Source organism: Palaemon carinicauda, chromosome 42, assembly GCF_036898095.1.
Source record: "Palaemon carinicauda isolate YSFRI2023 chromosome 42, ASM3689809v2, whole genome shotgun sequence".
Taxonomy (NCBI): domain Eukaryota; kingdom Metazoa; phylum Arthropoda; class Malacostraca; order Decapoda; family Palaemonidae; genus Palaemon; species Palaemon carinicauda.
In genome coordinates, this window is record NC_090766.1 from 29750622 (window position 1) to 29775196 (window position 24575).

Consider the following 24575-nt stretch of genomic DNA (forward strand, 5'->3'; position numbering starts at 1 on the left):
AATAGTAGTATTAAAATGACAGACATTTAAAAATATAATTTTTGTACTCAAACCCACACAAATTTCATTTCAATTAATTTGTAATGAAAAAATGTTGAGAAAAAAGAAACAAAAAACTACGCATGCTAGGTTGACACATCACATAAGGCTGCTCAGCGTTATAAGGTTCTCAGAATTATTCTGTATACAAGTTGATACAGTTATAAAAGAGCAATGGTGGGTAATTTGGTTAGAAATTATTTTTTTAAGTGTATATGAAAAATATTATTTTTGCCTGAAAACACATTGGTTTTCTTCAGAAAATCACAAATTAGTCTAAATTGGAGCTGAAGAGAGAAAAGTAACCTGAAGGAACTATGAGAGTTCCTGGGATCAAGAAGCATAAATACACCCAAGAATCCAAAGGTAAAAGGGAGAGTTCATGAGCTGGACACAAATCAACTTATAAAACTTTGGTTAATAAGGATAAAGGTAAGAAGCGAGACAGCATGGTGAAAAATTAATAACTGAATTTTCAGCATCATAATTCCAAGCCATTGATAAAACTGACAAAAATCATTATGACCAATGCAAACCAAATTCAATTATAAAAGATAAAATAGTTTTTAATCTAAATTTCATGTGAAACTTAAATTTGTTTTTTTTTCATTTAAAACTTCGAAAATTTTTGAAAATTATTAATCACCATGACTTTTGTTACAACTGAAATAACATCTCTGTCATTAACTAAACTCAGATGGTTAACTACTGTTATGTATTTTGTACTGTAATGTGGTACGGGTATTAAGAGTAATGTTGCAAATTATTGCATAGATAGAACATTTTAAGACATTAAGTATAAGTGCAGTAGCGTATGTTATGAAAAATTTAACCATTGATTAGTTGTCCTAGAGTTAGGATGTGATTCTTCTTACTTTTGTATTGCAGTAGGACCCAATCTTTTATAGACTGATGCTCATTTGTTATTTTTGTATTGTTTTGTACGAGTTTTGCTTACATATTCTCCCTCGAATTCTCGCAAGTCTTTAGAGAAGATCAGAGATGTAGACCTGAGAGTAATTAAACGTATTTTAATAAGAAGTCTCTGATTGTATCCCTTCCAACCAAAAGGCAAGTCGGCGAAGATGCTGGGATAGTGAGCTGATATCAAGTAAGTGTGATGTAGGCCAAACATTACCCATTGGCGACTACAGTTGAGACGAAACCCATGCAGAGAAAAACAGCAGCAGGAAGACTAGATGTAACCGCATGCAGCAGGAATGCAATACACAAGAGGAATGCCACAACCCCATTTCTACATTCAAGCTCCACGTCAAGAAAGAAGCAAACATCTTATATAATTTAATTAGTTAGTACCAAGTAAGGTAGGATTGAAACTTGCTACCAGTAGGCCTTAGGTGGTAAAATTTTCCTATAAGACAATGGCAGTTTACATAAAACAAAAATTGTAATACTACGCAATTTGGTTGTACAAACACACAAGCGGTGCAACTAATATAGAAATTATGTTATAATTACCTTTTAGTTAATTTTGTAGATTTCATTTGCCTAACCTAATCCAGATAAGAAGTCAAAATGCCTCTAAGACATCGAACATTCAGAGAAGTTCAGCAATGTTGCAGAACCCAATTATGTTGTAACATGATGGCAACAGTGGTGTGAGGAGTTTCAGATATTCATTGAAGCTTTAGGTAGTATGAAAGATGCACAGAAGAAGGGGTTACTACGGCACACAGCCAGTAGAGAGGTTCGGGAAGTGTGTAAGACACTACAACCTACAGACGACACGATTGAAGCTGCGATTAAGGCTCTTACTACATATTTTGCCCCTTAGGTCAATGAATTTTTTTTAAAGGTATCAATTTACAGCACAGCCGTATCAGAAAGACCACGAGAGCCTAGATTCACTTGTGACTAGACTTAAAAATTTAGCGGTTTCATGTGAATTTCTAGAATTAGAAAATATTATCAAAGATCATTATTGCCCATTGCACATCACGAGAGCTAAGGAAAAATGATTGGAAAGATAAAGATTTAACAATAGAGACAGTATTGATTATAGGCAGAGCTGTAGAAACATCAAATAGGTAAAGTAATATAATAGATACTGTAATTCTACAAGCAATAAAATGAAAAATTCTAAAATTTGCAAGATAGGCACGAAATTGAAAGACAATCATAATTAGTTCAAAGCCTAGTCAAAGGAAGTTACCGAACTCTAATGGTCACAAATATCAGAATCAGACCTATATGCAGAAGCAACAGGAAAAACCCAAATGTTATAGGTGTGGCAAAACTGATCATCTTGCATACGAAGCAAGGGAATGCCCTGCTACAAGACAAAAATGCCTGAATTGTAGAAAGACCGGACCTTTTTCAAATGTTTGTAGATTGATTAATTAATTATAAGTTTTCTAGCATCCTGATATCTAAGGTCATTGACGTCAATACCATTTCTTATATATAATAAATAAAAGAGTATTCAATTAAACCCATAAAATTTAAAATGTCATAATAAAAGTTAAATAGTTTTCAAAAGACCTGCTTCTGAAATAAATCTAAAAATGCAACTCGTATGGTAAGACACATCATGTCCAAGAATCTTGGCAAGGATGAACCTGCCATCCTCACCTCGAGCCTCAAACAGATATCTATTATTCAAGTTGCTATAATTGGAGCATTCGGTCAACAAATGCCTCACTGTTAAAGGTAACAAACAGTCGTCGTAATACTGTTGGTGTTGGGTCTTTTGCAGAAACTAGTGTTCCAACCGAGTGACCAATGCGGAGACGACAAAGAGTAGTCTCCCACTTTCAAGGGATCATGTTATTACTCCAAGGGGCTATGACATTCATTATTTCCCTCATCTTATTTTCAGCTAAACTATCCCAATGTTGTTGCCAATTATCATAAACCAACTTCTTAATGCTAGGTAAAAAATCATTACAAAGAATGAGATACCTTCTTGGTAGCAACTCAGCTGTAGCATTCTTTGCCAGTAAATCTGCATTCTCATTTCCAGACACACCTATATGTGCTGAAACCCAACAAAATTGAACTGTTATACCCCTCACTCCAATAACAAAAAGCCCTTCTAAAATCTTTAAAATAAAAGGGTTATTGGAATGAAAAACTTCTAAAGATTGTAGGACACTTCTTGCATCACTAAATATGGTTAAATTGCCCTCGTCTTTCAATGCTATTTTCTCAATAGCGGTTAGAATGCCATATAGTTCGGCAGTATATATAGAGGATACTAAAGGAAGAGCACCTCTACCATTAAAATTACTATTAAATACTCCAAATCCAACGCCCGTATTGGATTTGGAGCCAGTAAAGGTCTAAAGGAATTCTCCAGCATCATCGAGGAGGCTTGGGATAGGCAAAGTTCTAAAGGCTCCTGTGGACATCTGATACCAGCATGGTGTACGCAATTTAAAATCTATACTCGGCTTGGGGTGGCTGAGGAGTATATTTCACATCCATAACTTATTTTTGAAAAAAATTAAGGACTTGTACAACTTCAAAAGAATTTTGTGGTCAGTCCCCCACAATGTATGGGAAAAACTTTTATAAGATTCAGGGCCTCAAGACATTTTATCTTAAGGCTTTCAAGTAAGGAACCCATGTAATTCTACAATCAAATATCTACCCTAGAAATCTAGCTTCACTTACACATGAGATACGTTGACCTTTGATGTATATATCCAGGTCTGGATGTAATCCTCGAATATGACAAAAATGAACAACAGTAGTTTTGGTTGTCGAAAACTTAAATATTATCAATTGTAATTTGTAGTTTTCTCTTAACCATTGCCATTCTAGCTCCATCATCAACAAATAATGTTGAGAGAATATCTTGCGGAATGGCTGAAGTTATCCCATTAATAACTAGAGCAAATAAAGTTAAACTTAGCACACTACCCTGGAAAACTTCCTAACATTTCCTTTCAGATACAGTTTCCCCCATTCTCACTTTAAAAAAATTTATGCAAAATAAATGATTGTAAAAACAATGATAGCTCTCCTCGTAATCCCAAATCATGAATGGTTTTAAGTTTATCATATCTCCATGCAGTGTCAAATTCCTTTTCAAGGTAAAAAGAAAAGGACTGTTACATGGTGCTGTTTAGAAGCAAAGGCTTCCCAAATAGAGAACTCAAGTCGTATCAACACATCAGTAGTTGAGTGTATTTTCCTAAATCCACACTGGATGGGTGATAAAATATCCTTCTTTTCCAGGAAGCACATCAATCATGCATTGCCCATCTTCTCTACGATCTTACATAAACAAGATGTCAATGCAATTGGTCTATAGTTTGCAGCTAAAAACTTATCCTTACCGGGTTTTAAAAAGGCTAAAATAATGGCTAGTTCCCAAACACTTGGATAACAATGATCATGCCATATTCTGTTAATAATGCTTAAAATAAATAACTTGGTATTAAAAGGTACATGCATGATCATTGCATATGGAATTTCATAGGGTCCAGGGGCTGTATCTTTACACGTAACAAGTGTGGAATCAAATTCTCTTTCAGTAAAAGGAAAATTGTATGGCACTTCCCTCCCTGTTGCAAAATTTAAAATTTTCTTTTCTTCAATACTCCTATACTGGTGACCAGGAGCTGCTTCACACTTGCATGATATATATTTGAGAAAGGATCAGCCAGGGCATTGCTTACTACGGTTGCTCCAGTCACACACTGACCATTCACCTTCAACACTGGTGATGGGTTTGGGGTGAATTTGCCTGCTATCTTTTTTACTTTCCTTCACACAAATGATATTGGTGTTCTACTGTTAAAGGAGGAAACAAACGACACCCAAGACTGGCACTGAACTTCTTTCATAGCACAACGAAACAGTGCTCTACATTTCTTGTATGTCATTAAATTCTCCTCGGTATGGCATCTGCGCAATCAAGTTAAAGACCTTCTTGTGGCTCTACGCAGGGTAGCTAGTTCTGAAGACCACCATGGGACTGGTCATCGTTTGAATATTCGTGTTGTTTTGGGAATGGAATTGACTTCTACTGTGTGAAGAGTTCCATTAAGTAAGTCTATGGTATCATCAACACTTTCAAACTGTTCTGTATTTCCTTCAATTTCACTTAGCTCCCGAAATCTATCCCAGTCCGCCTTATCAAGATTCCATCGTGGCGATCTCTGTTAAGCTGAACCATTGCTGTTGTTTATAATGATTGGTGCATGATCACTAGTATGCCAATCATCTAATGTTCTCCAATTAAAATCGAGAAGACGGTTAAAGCTTGCAATTGATGGGCTCTCCTGTATTAAGGAGTCCTACATCTTCATTCTCCAAGTTGATGATATAATATTACCCCTTACATTTAACAAAACATCACCCCATAAAGGATGTCTACTATTAAATCTCCTAGTGAGAGGAAAGGTTATGCGATTTGTGTTGTCACCTCTAATAAATTATCATACAGATTGTGTATTTTCTCCCTATATCAATCTGTACAGCCACTGCCTGCAGAGGTGTTCAGATAGACAACGACATTTGGGGAACATCTTGACGAACATATATGAGACTTCCGCCATGGCTCCCTAATCGGTGATCATATGGTATCCTATAACTAACATATTTGCAAGGACAAGGAGTATTAGTATCAAGCTTGTTCTCCTGTAGACATACAATTATGGGGGAATACTCGTGAATTACGAGGTTAAATTCTTCATATTTGGCCCTTAAACGCTGACAATTCCATGACAAAATGGAGGAGAAAACGATGTATTATTTTTTGGAAGACATCCTGGATGGCATCTTCTCATTGACAGCTTTTGATTTAACAATATTTTCTGAAGGTTTCTTAAGTGTGGGTCTTGATAAGTTGGGTTTTATATTAACCTTTTCAGTGTTCTTTTTACTTGATTCTTGTGGGGGATGGTGGACCTCAACTTGAATTTTTTATTGATTTCAGAAGATTTCCTGTTGATCTGAAATATCAACAGGCGGAACATCATATCTATTTGATGTCATAAATTTGGTGTTTTTAATGGATGGGGGTGAGAGAGATGGAGGTCTCTCTCTCTTTTCCTATTAACAGGTGGTGATTTATCAGGTTTTGGTGTTTTCCTAACTACAGGTGCACCTGATATCTTATAATGGGAACAAAGATTTAATAGAGGTGAGCAAAGCCTTAAGTGATATTCTTGCCCTATCATGCAGAATTTTATCAGGGTTGAAATCCTCCAGATTTCAATATTTTTGTATAACTTGTTAATTTACTCAATTGTCTCTTGGTATTCCCACACTTATGTGTTCGATACTGGATTTATTGAAAGCAGCCTGTTTTAAATTATAAGGCTGGCAGCTCCTATCAGTAGATTTATGTTTCAAATTGCAGTTTATACAATTGGCCTCTAGTGTACATTCTCCATGGTAAACATGGGAGCAAGTACTACACATTTTACCGTTCTTGCAAACTTTAGATGGATGCCCATATCTAAAGCAATTAAAACATTGCAGTGACTTCTGCTTAAAAGTTCAAACTTTAATTCATTCATTTTCCATGTAAATATGGAAAGGGACGTCAGCATAATGGAAAGTCAGGATAATCATTGACGTTCCAGGGGCTTTATGTGTTTTTCACACAATTAAACGACACATGGCCAGTATCTCCTCTTCTGTAAATTTATGTCTCAATTGAAAACTACTTCCCTTCCATAACTGAAGTTTAGATGGGGTTTTACTTCCAACTTTATGTCATCATTCTCTGTCTTTGAATTGCATAGTATCACGGATTGTGTTTCTGATTTGGCACTTATGAGGAACTGTTCTTTCCAAAACGAGATATATCTCCTGGTGCGATGGTAACCACTTTCTTTTGAAGAAATTTACATAGCTTAAAATAATTTCCTGTATTCCTTTTTGACTGAGCAATATGCCACTTTCGGTGTTTTGGCTTTCTCTGGGAGGGTACAACTCCCTCTACACCTTTATCAATCCCATCTGCAGGTTTGTATATATCTAGATCCTTAGGTACCCTATCGCAAAGAACACCCTTGATGCTCAAATTATTGATTTCAATATTCATAATATCACTGATTGGATTAAATGCTTCATCATGATTATCAAATGATATCCATGAATCCCAATTGTTATTTTCAAGCCTCCTTCGAATTTCTTTGATACGACCATAATATTGAAATGATTTACACAGCACATCATAATTAGTTTCTATGGAAATTTCAGTGACATGAAGGATTCGCAAATTCTATATGTCACCCAAATTATCTTATTTTTCATCATCAGTAGCATGGTCCTTTAGAGTTTCCAAGTCATCAACAGAGTGGTTAGTTTTTAAAGATGAAGCAAGCTGGGTTATCCACCTCTTATCAGAGGATGTCAGTCCTTCAGCGGGGACCAGTCCTCTATTAGAGAGGGGCTGCCTCTCTTAAGGTGGGCGTACAGTGGTCATTGGGGGTAGTTAGCCCCTCCCACCGATGATTCCAATACCTGGTGTCACCCATTACCCACAAATATGGGGAACTTGAAACCGGATCACTGGAGCCCGACTCTAAACAGGCCAAGTCTGCACCCAATGGGGTCTAGCAGATGGTGATGGTGTCGAAATATGTACAGGTTGAGATGGCATGCCATCCCTCCCACACTGTGCCAAATCCAAAGAAGCAGTCAAACTATAATCAAACTAGCCAAAGTGGATAAAAAATTTGGCACCAAGGTCCAATGGGTAAGCAATTCAAACAGTTCATCAGAGCCCAGCTGCTAATCTCAAAGCCCCCATTCTCGTCAAGGCTTCGGCATCTGGAGGGAAATGTTTGTAGATTCCCTAAACAGTACGAGAAGAAAATGAATGCAGCACTTGATACTATAGGCCAAGAGAATAATGTGGAAAATGTTCATGATAATCAGGATAAGTCAGAAAATGATTTTGTGCTTCGCATCAATTCTATGAAAAAAGGTGCAAAGAAACATATATTGGTAGAAGTGATCATAAATTGTAAACCAATTGCAATGCAAGTTGACATAGCAGCTGATGTATCAATTATGTCTGAGAAAACAGGTAAAACCATTCCTAATTTGCTATTAGAAGGTACAAATAGAGTTTTGAAAGGTTATGATGGTTTTGATATTCAGGTAATAGGTGCTTCGAATGTAGAAGTACAGTATAAAGATCAGAAGTTAGACAGAATGCCATTAATGGTAGTTAAAGGTAAAGGACAAACTTTACTAGGTTTGGATTGGTTTCATTTTATAAAATTAGATGGGCCTAGTATTTTGAAGGTTACAGATACAGAAAATGAACACAAGAATGGAGTGTCTGTAAATAATGTTCTATCAGAGTTTCAAGACGTATTTGAAGACAAAGGTGGTACAGTAAAGAACGCAAAGGCAATTTTAGTTTTAAAATCGGATAGTACTCCTAGATTTTTCGTTCCAAGACCAGTACCATATGCATTGAAAAGTGCAGTTGAAACACTGTTTTTTATTGTTTTTTTTTTACTGTTTACATATGCAAAAAATTGTTTTGGGTTTTCTTTACTAGCTGAAGCCACCCTTTTCTCTTCATTTATCTTGGCCTTTCTAACTAGTTTGTCTACTTTTCGTCCTAGCTTCTTGTGCTTGGAAATTTCATGAATTGAAGGCTGTGGATCCATTGCATTGGCTATTTCTCTGTTGAACCACTTAGGTTATGGAGTTCCATTTGGTAAAATTTTTCCATGCGGTATACATTTAGCATTTTTTTCTTTATATATTTCTACAAAGGAGTTGTGTATCGATGTTCCCTGTTTCGTTGTATTCTAAATTCTTGGTGTATTCCTTCCGTTTTATCCAGTTACGTTTGTAGTCTAGCCTTTTTTTATGATTTTTCTTTCTTTTAGATGAGGAATATTTACCTGAAACCTAACGATGATGTGGTCACATTTGCAAATATTTTCGCCAACTGAAACACTGGATTCAATATTTTCTTCTGTTGTTAGCACAATGTCTAGTATGTTGTTTCCCCTGGTTGGTTTATCGGCCCAAGCTATCCTTCTCTGTTTAATGATGAATTCAGTGTCCCAGTTTACTGGTGCATTGAAGTCTCCCATTAGGACAGCTAACTTATTGTTAACTTCTTGTCCAAGTTGTCATACGACTCTTCAACCTGTTCTTGAGTCTGATGTGGTGGTCTGCATATTACTAGTAAGAATATGTTTTTCCTATGGTGTTGATATTTGCACCTGTCACTTCACATTTGGTTTCTAATTTAATTTCTATGGGGTAGAGGGTAGAGTATTACCCCTCCACCTTTTTGGTAAGGTGATCCTTCTTGAAAAGCTTGAAAACTTGGATTTCGTATTATCCGATAAAATCCTTATTCCAGAGTGAGGCCCCATGCGGGTTGCATTTCTCCCACCTTCTCCTGAAGAGTTTAGCATCATATTTACTAGTGACCCCATAAAACTTCAACATGGAGGGGCTTTAGGGGATACTGAAATTTTTAGAGGAGGGTGGTGGGCTTTTTAGCCTATTTGTTGGACTCGCTAAAAGAGTTGCCCCCTTTGTAGCTAAAGTCGTGTTACCTTCAGCCCTTGAACTTAGGTAAAATGTCATGCGTGATTTACAACAGGGTTCAAAAGATTTCAAATTCAGCCTTAAACAGAGGTGAATGGAGATGGTAAAATCAACTGGTAGGCAGATCGTTACTGGCAAGGGAAAGAAAAGGAAGAATGCTAAAAGAAATGGAAAGAGAAGATTAAATAAAAAGAAAATCTCCTCTCGTAGGAATTTAGGATATAATGATGTGTTTAATGCAATTTAATTTAGTTCCGGTAATTAAGTGTGAGTAAAGACATCTAATATGGCATCTGCGGGACCTAGAATTGCCGGCTATGTGGAGAGTGAACTGGCCCCGACTCACTATACAGTAGGTATCGTGAATACTTTCCCAAGACCTAACTGCCCTTATTCTCACCAATAATTTTACATCAGGAGGGGCAATCACTGATCGTCATCTCGAATTTTGTATCAATGGCATAGAATGAACAGTAATTAATTTAGCTAGTTTGGCTATAGAACTGTAAAGGGGGATGGTACTCATCTTAGACGACAAAGAAGAAGCCATCATACAAAGAAAAACTTCAAAAAAAGCGGATAAAGAACGCACAACGAAACAACAAGTGTAGGATACACAGTGAACAAAGGAATGAGGAATCAAAGACGAACGGGGGCACCATAGGGAGAGAGGATATGTAACAGCTCCTCACTTATCCTTCCCCCTAGTTGACTAGACTGGGTAAAGTCTATTGAGGGTACAGATATCTATGGTTATCTTCGGATACGTCCCTGATTATACACAATATCTTCGGATAGTCGTTCTGGGGATTAGAACCCCATGATACCTGACATTAATTCTCTTGTAATATTACTTGCAGAAATATTATACAGTAGGAAGCTGCCGAAGGGAACGACTTGGCTCGAGCCCAAAAATTGATTTTTCCTGAATCAAAATCCGTTCTAAAAGTCACTGCACCCGATGGAAGCTTGTTGAGAGATGGCACAGATGTTATATTTGTCAATGTTCTGGCAAATATAATCTTTAGGTCAAGTAGAATCAAATCCCCATTTCAATTATTGGTCTTTTATAGAGTTATTAGCCATGACTGAGACTCGCACTGTCAAAGCAGTCGGGAAGCTTGGATATCTTTTCCAAGGTTACAAGGGAATATTCATTTCAAATATTTTACCTAGTGATTATTTTACAAAAATGGACAAAATGGAATAGGAGTGGGTGGCTGAGGCAAAATAGAAGGACTGCATCTTATTCATCCACGTATGCTTGATGTTGCCTCAGGAGATAAATACTTGAAGGATAATAAATATGTCTGTATCAAGTTGGAATTAGATATGACTGTGTGGATCCTTAATTCCACCGCTGCCACCGAGGAATTTAAATTTAACTTCCAGGATGCTAGGCTCCATGTTGATAAAGTCATCCCAAGGCCACCGGCTTTGCTCGCCCTCCATCACGCACTTGCAAGTCCCAATAGCTAGGTGGAAACCTTCTTTAATAAAACACTTTACTGATTTGCCTTTCAATAGGTTATACCTGAAGAGAGACATTGAACCGTCACTTTTGGGGAATATCGAGATTTTAAACTTGGATTGATAATTCTATATACTGTATATCTTTATATATCCATTGATTTTATACACATACGAACCTACGCAAACTTATACACACGCTATATATATATATATATATATATATATATATATATATATATATATATATATATATATATATATATATATATATATATATATATATATATATATATATATATATATATATATATATATATATATATATATATATATATATATATATATATATATATATATATATATATATATATATGTGTGTGTGTGTGTAATTTAGTGGATTTTCTAAGATAGAAATATCTTAATCTCTCTGGCCTTATCTTTCAATGTTTGACACCTGAATTCTTATGGAGTTATCAATCACATCTAAAATCAATTGTGACTTAAACTTTGCTCAAACAACTTTAGAACATCTCGAATTTGGCTAAAACCACGAAGAAGACATAGAGAGGCGTAGGACTGTGTCAAATATTAAAAATATGGCTTTGGACGGATTATTTTCATCCATGAAATCATTATCTGCAATTTCTAAATGATATGTCGAATATACAGTTAAAATGTATCCATAACAATTATTTATTATGGAAAATTATTTGGCAATCAGATCACAAGCATTGTTATTCTTACACCTAAATTAATTGAGTTTGCTCAGATTATACAGACAGAATTATTGATTGTAACTTTATTATTTGAAAGACGTGATTTTAGTGTGTTTAAATTATTGAGTGGAAAAATTAAAAGCCAAGCTTGAGAAACCTTATCCTATCCAAAAGTATCTGGGCGTCCTGAAAAATTATATCTAGCCATTGTTGATATGGAGAACTTTGATAGTACTATGAATAGAACTCCAGTTATTTTGGCCATAATAATCTTAGCCATATATAGGTAACACTGAAAGATTCCACTTTGTACAGCATAGGGATAGGGATAACACTTTGCAGAACATAAATACCAAATTCCCCTAAAATTACTCTCATCTTTACTACGAGACCAAAATCTTTACGTTTGACTTGTGATCACCAAACTCCATTTGGTTGCTACGACTGTGGTCGCACCATGATTGTGTTTAACTATCAATCCGAAATTGCATTAATGGATACGCTCGAGGGGGAGAAAAATGGAAATTTGAAAATCAATTTAACGTTTGATAGGCAAGTAAACCTAAATACTTATTTTATTGTTTGGAGAAACCCAAGGAGTGATAACTATCGACCACACCCGAATTGTCTATTGTGATGTCAGAGTGTAATCTGTAAAATGCCTGTTCGGTGTAAGTATTTTCAAACTAAATGGTGGGCAATGGTATGCCATCATTCATGGAATGTTATTTAATGTAAGCTTCCTATAAATAAAATAAGTCTATTCTGTAATACATTTTTTTTTATTTACCCACATATTTTAGTGTGTGTTACCTCTCACTAAATGGCTAACTACAGTCTACGTGAGAGAGAGAGAGAGAGAGAGAGAGAGAGAGAGAGAGAGAGAGAGAGAGAGAGAGAGAGATTGATTGACTGATTTGAGGTTTTCTGGTATCCTGACATCTAAGATTATTGACCATCAATCTTGCATTGACCATGTTCTCCGTGATCTTACATAAGCAAGATGTCAGTCCAATTGGTCGATAGTCTGCTGCTAAAAACTTATTCTTACCGGGTTTTAAAAAGGCTAAAATAATGTCTAGTTCCCAAACACTTGGATAACTATGATCATGCCATACTCTATTAATAATGCTTAAAATAAATGACTTTGTATTAAGAGGTACATGTTTATTCATTGCTTATGGAATTCCATCGGGTCCAGGGGCTGTATCATTACAAGTATCAAGTGCAGAATCAATTTCTCTTTCAGTAAAAGGAGAATTGTATGACTCTTCCCTCCCTATTGCAAGAATTAAAATTTTCTTTTCTTCAATGCTCCTATACTGATGACCAGGAGCTGCTTCACTCTTGCATGATACATTTGAGAAATGATCAGCCAAAGCATTGCTTTCCTCATTTGCTTTAGTCACATACTGACCATTCACCTTCAGCACTGGTGGTGGGTTGTGAGGTGAGTTTGCCTGCTATCTTTTTTACCTTCCTAGAAACAGATGATGGTGGTGTTCTACAATTAATGGAGGAAACAAAAGATACCCAAGATTGGAGCCTTGTTTCTTTCATGGCATGACGTAACTGTGCTCTATATTTCTTGTATATATTTAAATTCTCCTCAGTACGGCGTCTGCACAATCAAATTAAGGACCTTTTTCAGGTTCTGTGCATGGCAGTTAGTTCTGAAGACCACCATGGGACTGGTTGTCGTTTGAATAACCCTTTTGTTTTGGTAATTGAATTGACTCCTGCTGTATGAAGAGTTCCATTCAGTAAGTCTATGGCATCATCAACACTTTCAAGCTGTTCTGCACTTCCCACGATTTTACTTAGCTCATGAAATTTAATCCAGACTGTCTTGTCAAGATTCCATCGTGTGGACCATTGGTGGTGTTTATAATGATTGGCGCATGATCACTAGTATGCCAATTATCTAATGTCCTCCAATCGAAATCGAGAAGCCAGTTACAACTTGCAACTGAAAGGTCAATGCATGACAGAGTACCTGTCTGAACATGAAAGTGTGTGAACTCTCTTGTATTAAGGGGACCATCTGCTATGGTGTTTGACAGAACAACTTTAAAAAACTGAAAATCGTTTGATTGTTTCTATGTATTCAGAAACTTCGTACATGCTCTCCAAAAGTTTCAGCCAATTATTTTTACAAATAATGAAGATAAAGCAGTCTTTAAATGATGACGTCATCTTTACTGCATCATCTGCATGACTGAGTTCCACAGAATAGTCTTTGCGTGTTTATTTTTGCATTTATATAGCGATTTTTGCACTTATATTTCGAAATATCGTACGTTTGGCAGAGATGGAAGGCATTGGTAGACGGTAGGCGAACGCAACTACGATCTACGAGAAGAACAGCCAGAGTTTCCATAAACATATAGAAGTTACGTTGCATGTGTGTTTGTTTACTTGCAGTACATTGTGTTTTCTCAACGTCCTCGTGAACTTTATAGCAATGCCAAAGTTACCTAAGGTCGAAAAAAGAACAAAAAGTAAGCAGAGACCAATACAAGAGAACCAAGAGAGGGAAACATGAAAAAGAGTACAAAGCTGGAACATTCTAATTAAAACTGGCAACAAAGAGAGGCCGCTGGCAACCCATGACACCCTTACACCAAGTGTATCAGTATACGAAGGGTTAAAATATCTTTTTTTAGGGAGCTTTCATGTAGAAATAAACAATATAAGTACAAAGTAAGATTATCATAATAATGTCATCTTGCTTTGGGTGCTCATAACTCAAAAACATACTTATTCATGATTAGGTACATTTTTCTCACTTATTTATTGTTCAATTTTAGAGAGAAAAATATTGAAAATAGGAATAAAAGTCCCACAATTTCGTATAACAGAATTTAGATTTTCCCTTATCTCTCTTTTTCTAATATTATTTTACACCTAGACGAAGAAAATTAAGAAAAAATTCATTAGAAAAAAGAAAAAGGAAAATCGAAAATCTGTCACACAGAATTATTAGATTTATAAAGAAGTTTTGATGGTATGATTTTCAATACAATTGGTGTCATATTAGTGGAGAAAAATGTACCTAAAATTAAGATAAAAATCATGATTTTTGCTGATAAATCAAAATGTTTTTGATCAAATGACTTAAAATATTTATATGATGGAAGGTATTGTATATGGCTAAAACATATATAGAAATTGTGCATTTTGAATCATTAGAAACAAAAATGGCGGAAATAGCGGATGGTCCCCTTAAGGAGTTCGACATCCTCATTTTCTACAATTGATGATATACAGTAATATTGCCCCTAGTTTTTGCTAAGACATCGCCCCATAAAAGATGTTTACCATTCAAATCTCCAACTAAAAGAAAAAGTTGAGGGAGTTGTTGAATCACCTCCATTAAATTATCATATGAGATGTCATTTGGAGGCAAGTAAAGAAAACAAATGGTATATTTTCTTCCCATATCAATCTCTACAACCTTTGCCGGCAGAGGTGTACGAATGGATAAAGATATCTGGGGAACATCTCGACGATTGTATATAAGACTTCCGCCATGGCTCCCTACTTGTCGATCATATGGTTTCGTGTAGCTTATATATTCACAAGGACAAAGAGAATTATCATCAAGTTTGCTCTCCTGTAGTCATATGAATGAGGAGCTCAAGTTCTTCATATTTGGCTCTTAAACTCTGATAATTCCATAGCAAAATGGAGGAAAAAACTATGGTTTAGGTTTAGGTTTTGAATGAAGCCTTCCCATTAGCAATTTTTGATATGACAAAATTTCCCGATGGTTTTATTGAAGAGGGTGAAAGATTGGGTTTTGCATTTGTGTTTTTATTTTTGTCTTTTTGATCTAATTGTTGAGGGGGATGGTGGACCTCAACTTGAATTTCTGATTCATTTAAACTGTCTTCTGGTTGATCAGAAACATCAACAGACAAAACATCTCTATCTTCCAATTAATAGGTGGTGAGCTACCAGGTTTTTGCATCTTCTCCACTAAAGGTGCACCTGGTAACTTGGTTTCAAATGGAACCTCCATCAAATCAGGCAAGGCCATGGCCTGAGATAGGTTAGTACTATTGTTGGTGATGGGGGACAGGTGGTACAGAGGTGGACAATGCCCAGGTTTCAATAAACCGTGGGAAAGCCTCAGGAGGTAATATGCTTACCCCATCATTCAGCCTTTTATCAGATGGTATATTTCTTTTTCTAGAACTATTGGCAGTACTAGGTGGGTTTGATCTTAATGCCTTTGCATAGCTATTTGATTTATTTAAAAATCTTTTAGCATGTCCCACACTTATATGTTTAAAACTGGATTTGTTGGGGACCTCTTTCAATTTATGATTTATGATTCGAGTTGCAATTTAAACACCTGGCCTTAAGTGCACATTCTCCATGGTAAGATTTGGAGCAAATAACATACATTTTTTTTTTCATTTTTGCAAACTTTAGATGGGTGTCCTAATCTAAAACAATTAAAACATTGCAGTAGCTTCTGCTTGGTTGGTCGTACTTTAATCATTTCATTTTCATTAATAATATGGAAAGGTACATTAGAGTTCTAGAAAGTAAGGATAATCACTGATGTACCTGGGACTTTGTGTGATCCAAACATTTGGTGGACACATGGCAAGTATCTCCTTCTCTGTAAATTCTTATAGATCTTTATTGAAAACTGCTCCCCTTTCTTAGCTAAAATTTTGTTGGGGTTTTACATCTAACGTAAAATCATCATTACTGGATTTTAGGTTGGACAGTATTATGGATTGTGTGCTCGATTTGGTATGGATAAGGTAACTGTTTTTTTTTCCAAAGAGATATATCTCCCGGTGCAATAGTTCCTACTTTCTTCTGAATTAATTTACATATATCGAAATAATTCCCTCCAACCCCCTTAGATTCAGCTACAAACCACATTGGTGGTTTTGGTTTTCTCTGGAAAGGTATAACTAAATCAGCGTCTTTTTCCAAACAGTTAGCAGGCCTATACATAACCAATTCCTTTGGTACCTTATCGCAAAGAGCAGCCATTACATTCAAGTTATTAATTTTGATATTATTCATGTTGGTTATTGCTTTAAATACTTCCCTATGACTACTGTAAGATATCCATGAATCCCATTTTTCATCTTCAAATTTAATTTTTATTTCTTTTATACATCCATAGCACTCAAATGCTTTATATAGATTACTGTAATTTGTCTCTATTGGAATTTGGATAACATGAAGGATTCGAAGTTTACTCGTGTTACCCAAATTACTCAATTTTGGAATATCAGTAGAATGGTCCTTTATAGTTCCGAGGTCATCAACAGAATTTTCCCTAATAAAATTAGCAGAGGTCGTCAACAGTGCCAGGGGAGGGTCAGCATATCCAGGGGAGGGACATTCGTTATTAGAAGGCTCCATTTTAGAGATAGTAGTTTGCTTATGAGTTACGAGATTTACCTGCTTGAGAATATCAATAGAGAATTATATGTCGGAGAGGAAATTTGCATTCTCCACTATTGGTACAACGAGAGTACACTTTCTACATGGTCCACTCCATACACTACATGAAGGATAGCACCAAAACAGATATAGAGGCACAGGTGTAAGCTGAACCCGCCTGTTAGGACTGAGACTAAGAAACTATGGAATCATCCTCCCCATATCTGTAATGATAGACTTCCGGCCAAAAGCTGAGAGTCCTACCCCAACCATTGGATCCCTCTCGATTCCGAAGACCCAACCCTTGAGAATAAATCCACCAAAAGGGTTCAAACCATCTTTGGTATGGATGAGATCATCCAATACTCTCGCATAAAGCTTTGAATGCAAACACTTCCCAATTGTGATACCTCCTCCTATTCATCAAGGCAGGCAGCAATAATAGATGTAGAAACATCCACGCCAGGGGCAATAATGGATGTAGGAACATCCACGCCATTAAAAAAATAAAAAGAAAGCATATATATGTACATATATACACGTATATATGGTAAATTTTACTCATAAAGTTGGGACAGTAACACAATAGTTTATAAAGTTAGGAGAAGGTCGAATTAATATTCAGAGGAAGAAAAAGATGTGAGAGAAATTCAGATTCGAACTGGGGGAGCAATTTCCCCAAGTTTGAGGGCCCTCTTGCCCGTCACAATGCTTCAACATGAAAACAATATTTAAAGTTGAAACACTAAGATTTCGACAAGGCTTTCTCTCGTTAAGAGAGAGAGAGAGAGAGAGAGAGAGAGAGAGAGAGAGAGAGAGAGAGCTCGGGCAGGTGTATACTAATATTTGGCTGCTTTAGGATGAAGGATGTTACAAGTTCCTTAAAATGCCCCAAATATGGAAGGTGAGACGACGGCAACTTCTAGATCTAAATACAAAGGAATGTAGGCTCCTGACATTTGAATTTTTTTCTTAGCTGTAAATCCAAACTCCTCAAGGGCCATAGCAAGTGAAGGGGGTACAACGTTCTGGAGGGAGAGATTGGAAAATACTGTGGTTGTGTCACATTAGAACACAATCGTATGACATAATATTTTGTTGAGAAACAAACCACAACTACCTTGAAGTCAATATTAGTCATCACAAACCCCTCCCCCCCTTTAAACCCGGACATTGGACCATCACCTGAAACACCTATAAAGGCAAATGTCATTTGCATATCAATTCTGTTCTTGATAAAGAAATAAGAGCGTCCTTAAAGGCAATCTTTGTAAACACAACATCATTTACTTCGGGGATCGGACTTAGTGACCATCAACAGCCACACGTTACGTATCAGCATGAGTGACCTTTACATGAGACAGGTCATTTGTATGTCAATTCAGTTGTTGATAAACAAACAACAATGACCTTGAAGCCAATATTTGTAAACAAAACATCATTTAATACGGTCTTCAGACCCAGTGACCTCCATAACGGAAACTGAGTAATGACCTTCACATGAAACACACGTCATTTGCATGCCAATTAAGTTGTTGATAAACAAACAACAACGATCTCGAAGCCAATATTTGTAAAGAAAACATCATTTACCTTGGAGTTCGGACCCATTGACCTTTCCGGAAGCCATGTGGTACGTATCTTCATTACGAAAACTGAGCAATGACCTTCACATAAAACACATATACAAACACACGTCATTTGCATGTCAATTCAGTTGTTGATAAACAAAAAAACGACCTTAAACACAATATTTGTAAACAAAACATCATTTAACTCAGAGTTCGCCCCAAGTGAACATAAGTGGTGGGCTATCTTTAACTCTGCACCCTTTGGTGTACACTTATCAAAACCTCCTTTACTTAAACCAGATGGCTCTGTCACTCATAGTTTAGAGGTAAATGCAACCCTTTTGGCAGATGTGTTTGACAGTAAGTAGGGTAATGAGAAACTCGATCTTCCCCATTCCTGAGACTAAAATGAGTAGTTTAGCTTTTCAATATTGATGGACCCTGATGCATATGGAGGTGTTGACCAAAATGGTATTTTTCCTTTGTTTTTTATATACACCACAGATTTCTTAGCTCCTAAGTTGTTTGTTAGTTTCTGCAGGTTAGCAAGAAAAGATTCTTTTTGCACTTGTTAGAGAATTGGTAACATTATTCCATTAAGTAAATGTGTTTGTGGCAGTTCTAGCCCTGGTGATTACCACCCAATTTTTATAACTCCCATATTATCTATAAATTTTAAACATCATTTGGCAAAATGTCTAAATAGGTATGATGAAGGTAATAATCTGTTCCCTTGTTTGCAAGTTGGTTTTGGCAAAGGCATTGGAGCATTTAACGAACCTTCGTACAATCTCCAATGCTGTACAGATATCCCTTGATTGTGGTCAGGAATTTTGCATGATTGGCCTTGATTTTAGTACTGCCTTTGACCGTGTTAGTTATGAGGCCTTTCTTTTGAAACTAAAACAATTGGGAGGAGGTAGGTGTTTTTTTTAACATCGTTATCGAACTTTTAAGGAATAGACTGCAAAGTTTTTGTTGAGGGGTACCACAGTGAGTATAGGCATGTGATATCTGTTGTGTCTTTCATCTGGTTAGTGTTCATGGCCCATTATTTTCTGTGCTATATTGTTAGAACTCCCACACAAATGGAGTTCTATTGTTATTACTCATATTCGTCTTCTTCTTGTTACTATTCTCTGATCTTTGATCGCTAATAACTTAGTCAATTTTAAAGCGATTGCTTTCGTACTTGAGCAGAAGTATGACCAATATGGGGGAAGTATAAATCAATAAAAGCGTGCAGGTGCATGCAGTAACCCCTCGGCACAAAGTAAAACTCATTTCAAACGACTGCTCTTCGAGATCTCAAGAACCCCTCTATCAATTGCTTTGGGCCATGGTCTGGTGCAGGCACAAGTCTGAGCTAATTGTATATACTAGTTTCTGAGATAGCATGCCGTTAAAAATGGCTGCCACATGGTCGAAGATGCTAAATCAGAAACTACTGGCTAATTTGAACCAAATTTGGCGGAAAGGTAGAGGGTCACAATTCTGACCATCATGTGCATTTAGATCTCCCCAGAATGTACCATCCTGTATATAGTACTGGGTATCCAGTTAATTCTAACAATCATGCCTGCTCCATCATAAGGCTCAATACTATACAGTATTCTAGAAGCTTTATTTCATCTGTGAATAGATTGTGGATTGATCTTTATTATTCATTACTTCTCACGCAGTATATCTATCTCTTCATTTCCTTTCCTTACTGAGCTTTTTTTTTCCTGTTGGAGACCTTGGGCTTATAACGACCTGCTTTTCTAGCTAGGGTTGTAGCTTACCTTGTAATAAAAAAATAATAATAAAGTATTAAAGTGGCTTGTAATATGACCTTTCTTCATTCTCTAACCTCTGGGTGAGGGGTTGGTCATATGTGAGGTGTTAGAGGGTTATATTGACTGGTAACTGGTATTTCTGCTCGCAAAAGAAAAACAAAAATTCTAATAGCAATTCAGGGATCTTACCCTCCCTTTCCAAATCTCATGGAAGAGGTCATAACCCGCAAATGTGCACAACATCAGCAGCACCATGCGACAAGGAAAATGACTATGACAATGGACTCAACCTGCCCTACACTAATAACTAATAACCTTACTACAGTGAAATATATTTCCAAAAATGCACAAAATTACTCAAAGCGACAGTTACCGCTATGAAAATTAGGCTCCCATACTCTCATGAGCCTCCTTGTCAAACATAAAAAGTATACACTCTCAGAAATACACTTTTACTACCGCAACACATTCAATAAGCCTTCCTCTTGTTTTCACTGCTTTGCTACAGTTCTAAATCAATAATTCATACATAATGGCAATTCCTCATCTTTCGTCTGAAAATCACACACTATCCTCACCATTAAAACAATGATAATTTCTGTTCATTCTCACCCATGTATTAACACATTTAAATTATGCACACTTCACTTGGTTACTAAGCCATTTGTAGTATTCAACCAATGTAGAGAGTTGTTGTTCAGGGACCTGATCAACAGACAAACCCTGTCTCATCCTTTGAGAAGACTTCTCAAACATAATGTATGCATCATGGTACACCATCCAGAGTAATATCATTCAGGTAGTGGACATCCATCACCTTACATCTTTCCCATTTGGTTGCATATTGAACGTTTGGTGGTTTTACCCATATTTCATCCCATACCATGACAGTTGAAGGTCACTTGTCCCCCCGATTAGTATTGGTGGTAAACTCGGGTGATGCTACTCATACCCAAATATTATTTTCTATCGCTCAGATCTCTCATCCAGTACTGATCTAGACATATGCCAGAAAACTGTCTCTGTCAAGAATACCTGACCTCTCTTCAGCTATGGACTTGATTGTACTGTGAGACCTCTCAATGAACCCATTCCCACTTGGCCCAGTAAGTGGATCTGAAGAAATGCCCCACGTCCTAGTTACTGTTGGAACTCCACCTTACCCTCACATTCTCAAAACCCCGGGTTAATGAAATGGTAAACCTTTTAGGGGCAAAACTTTAATTCATCAGTTGCATTTCCCACAAAGCAATAGTTAGCCTATCATTCATTGGCTTAAGACCAGACAAGGTTTCCTCTTCCTGGATAATGTAATTCCTCCTTGGCCTTTCTTCTGAATGAGACCAGTTATGTTGCAGCTGAAAATTTCTGGGGAAAAATGGCCGTTTGTAATAATGTAGTTTTTAAATTGCACAACATTTATCTCAGCAGCTGCTTTGTCAGAACTTGCAGCCTCCCCATGCCGTAAAACACTATGAGTGCCTCTTCTCTTTCTAAATTTACCAAGATACCCGTGGCAATCCCTAAGACTTTCACTAGAATCTACGACATCACTTTCTCCTGCTGTGTTTTGAATGATATATGCATGAATTTACTTCAGTTTATCCCATACAATTTTCTCTGAAATGCTATACGATGGTTTTAGGTCTTTATTTAGATAGAGATAATATTCATTTTGAAACATTAGCTTCTCAAACAGGTTATTCACATTTTTTAAATAATGCAGATAGTCAATTTCGGTATACCATACTCTTTGGATATGTCAGTCATGAGAACTACTCTATCTGCCTTTTCAATTATCTCTCTTCTTAGTTCTAAAGTGCATTTCGAAACCTTTCTTTTTTGGCTTACCACAGCTACTACCCTTTTTAAGTGCCATTGTGTATGAATAAACTGTTATTAAATGAAATTAACAAAAACATTTAAAAACAAAGTTTTGCAAGTCAGAACTGGGCGAGAGCTATGGTACATTGGTCCTATTGGTTAAGCATCTCAACCTGCATAAGTTCTCTAAGTTATATGACCTCAGAATTTCTGTTCAATTTTCAGGGAAAAAACTGTAAAAATTCTTAAAATCCTGGGTGTTCAATCTCCGAAGTATCATCATTAACTGAATTTTATTCATTCTATAGTAAATAACCCATTTTACATATATCAAAGTTTTACTATCCACTGTAACATACTTTATATATACAAATCTTTGGTAATCACATTAAATGAGAATTGGGGAATTCTCCTTCGACTTAATTGAATGACTGACATTACAATAAAAATCTTCCACTTTTAATCATCCAGTACACCATGGCAAATATGCCAGAGTTTGACCAACCCTCAATAAACACTTCACTACTATCAGCACTCAATCCAGGCAATATCCTGCCGTTTCTCATAACTTCAACTAAGCAATCAGTAATTATCTCAATAAAAGGTATGGTCATTGTAAATTTATATTTTGATCATTTCAATGAATGTGATTTACCATGGTTTGTTATAAAATACAATCATAAGTCTTTATTCGTCCATTTTAAAATTCCTTGAATTTGGCAAATATTGCATTTTGCAAGGAAAACTGACTTGGTATTTGTTGAGCTTGCTAGATTTTGTACAAACAGAAGACCAGGTGTCATATAAAAACAAAGTTCCCATTTTTGTTATATCTTTAGCCCAAATGTATCACCTTGGATCCTTAGGTGGCTAGTGATGTAAGTCAGGTAACTAGAAAAATATTTATAACTTCAAATAGAACATAAAAAAGATGGAGCGATAGGGAAAGATAAGTGGTCACAGGTGATAAGTGTCCCTGAGGCTACCATGTGCAAATGTCGAAAAAGTTGAATGTTGATTTCTTGAAGAAAAATACCTGGATTGAGTGTTGATAGTAGTGAAGGTCTCTTCTCCACCATGACTTTTATATACATAAAAAGGTGCACTGGATGATTAAAAATGGTATATTGCACACCCATGATAATAATAGAGCAAAGCAGATAACCTATAACCCAGTGGTTCTCAAACTATGGGTCGCGACCCAAAGTTGGGTCGCGAGATCAATTTTGATGGGTCGCAGGGACACAGGAACATTATCATGCTTTCAGTGTTTCAGTGTATTTCAGTTGCTTAATTGAATTATTCTTCTTTAACCACAAATTACTTTTGTTATGTATGTTCATCTTCCCCCCACCTCCCTCCTCCTGGGCCAATTTTGACTGAGTTGATGGCAGAGTTTGACAGACGAATTCCAGAAGAACACATTCGAACCCAGTCGTGGGTGAGAAATCCTTTCAACATAAATGTTGAAGACCTGCCAGAAAGTGTTCCAGGACTCCCAGAGCAACTTATTGAGGTTCAAAATGAACATTTGTTGAAGGACCTCTTCAAGGAAGTATCTCTTTCTGAATTCTGGATTCAGGTAAAGAAAGAGAAGTCTAAAGTAGGAGTTGAGGCGGTGAAAGTGTTGCTCCCATTTGTAACAACATACCTTTGCGAGCAAGGTTTCTCGGCTCTGACTCATATGAAAAATAAGTCGAGGAACAAGCTTAACCCCGAGCATGATATGAGATGCAGCCTTACGACAATGATTCCACGATTTGACAAACTGGTAAACGAGAAGCAGCACCATGGATCCCATTAATTTAGTTTTGTGGATGAAAAACAGTGCCATGAATTCTATTAATTTAGCTTTGTGAATTAAAAGCAGTGCCATAGATTCTATTAATTTAGTTTTGTGAATTAAAAGCAGTGCCATAGATTCTATTAATTTAGTTTTGTGAATTAAAAGCAGTGCCATGGATTCTATTAATATAGTTTTGGGAACGAAAAGCAGTGCCATGAATCCTGTTCGTTTAGTTTTGTGAAAAGGAAAAGCAGTGCCATAAATCCCACTAGTTTAGTTTTGTGAATGAAAAGCTGTACACATTATTTTTTTTTCCAAAATAAAGTGTATATATCATTGCATGTTTTCTTTCTCTTCACTTTACTCTGGGTCGCGAAGGAATGAAATGTTTCAAATAGGGTCGCTCATGAAAAAGTTTGAGAACCACTGCTATAACCTAATGTCATTACTGTATGAGTAC

General features: G+C 36.3%; 1 protein-coding gene across 1 annotated transcript in view; it reads right to left on the reverse strand.

Moving 5' to 3' along the window:
• The window catches only part of Alg3 (Alg3, alpha-1,3- mannosyltransferase), a 416824-nt gene that overhangs the window by 170579 nt on the left and 221670 nt on the right, over positions 1–24575 (reverse strand). The window lies entirely within an intron of this gene.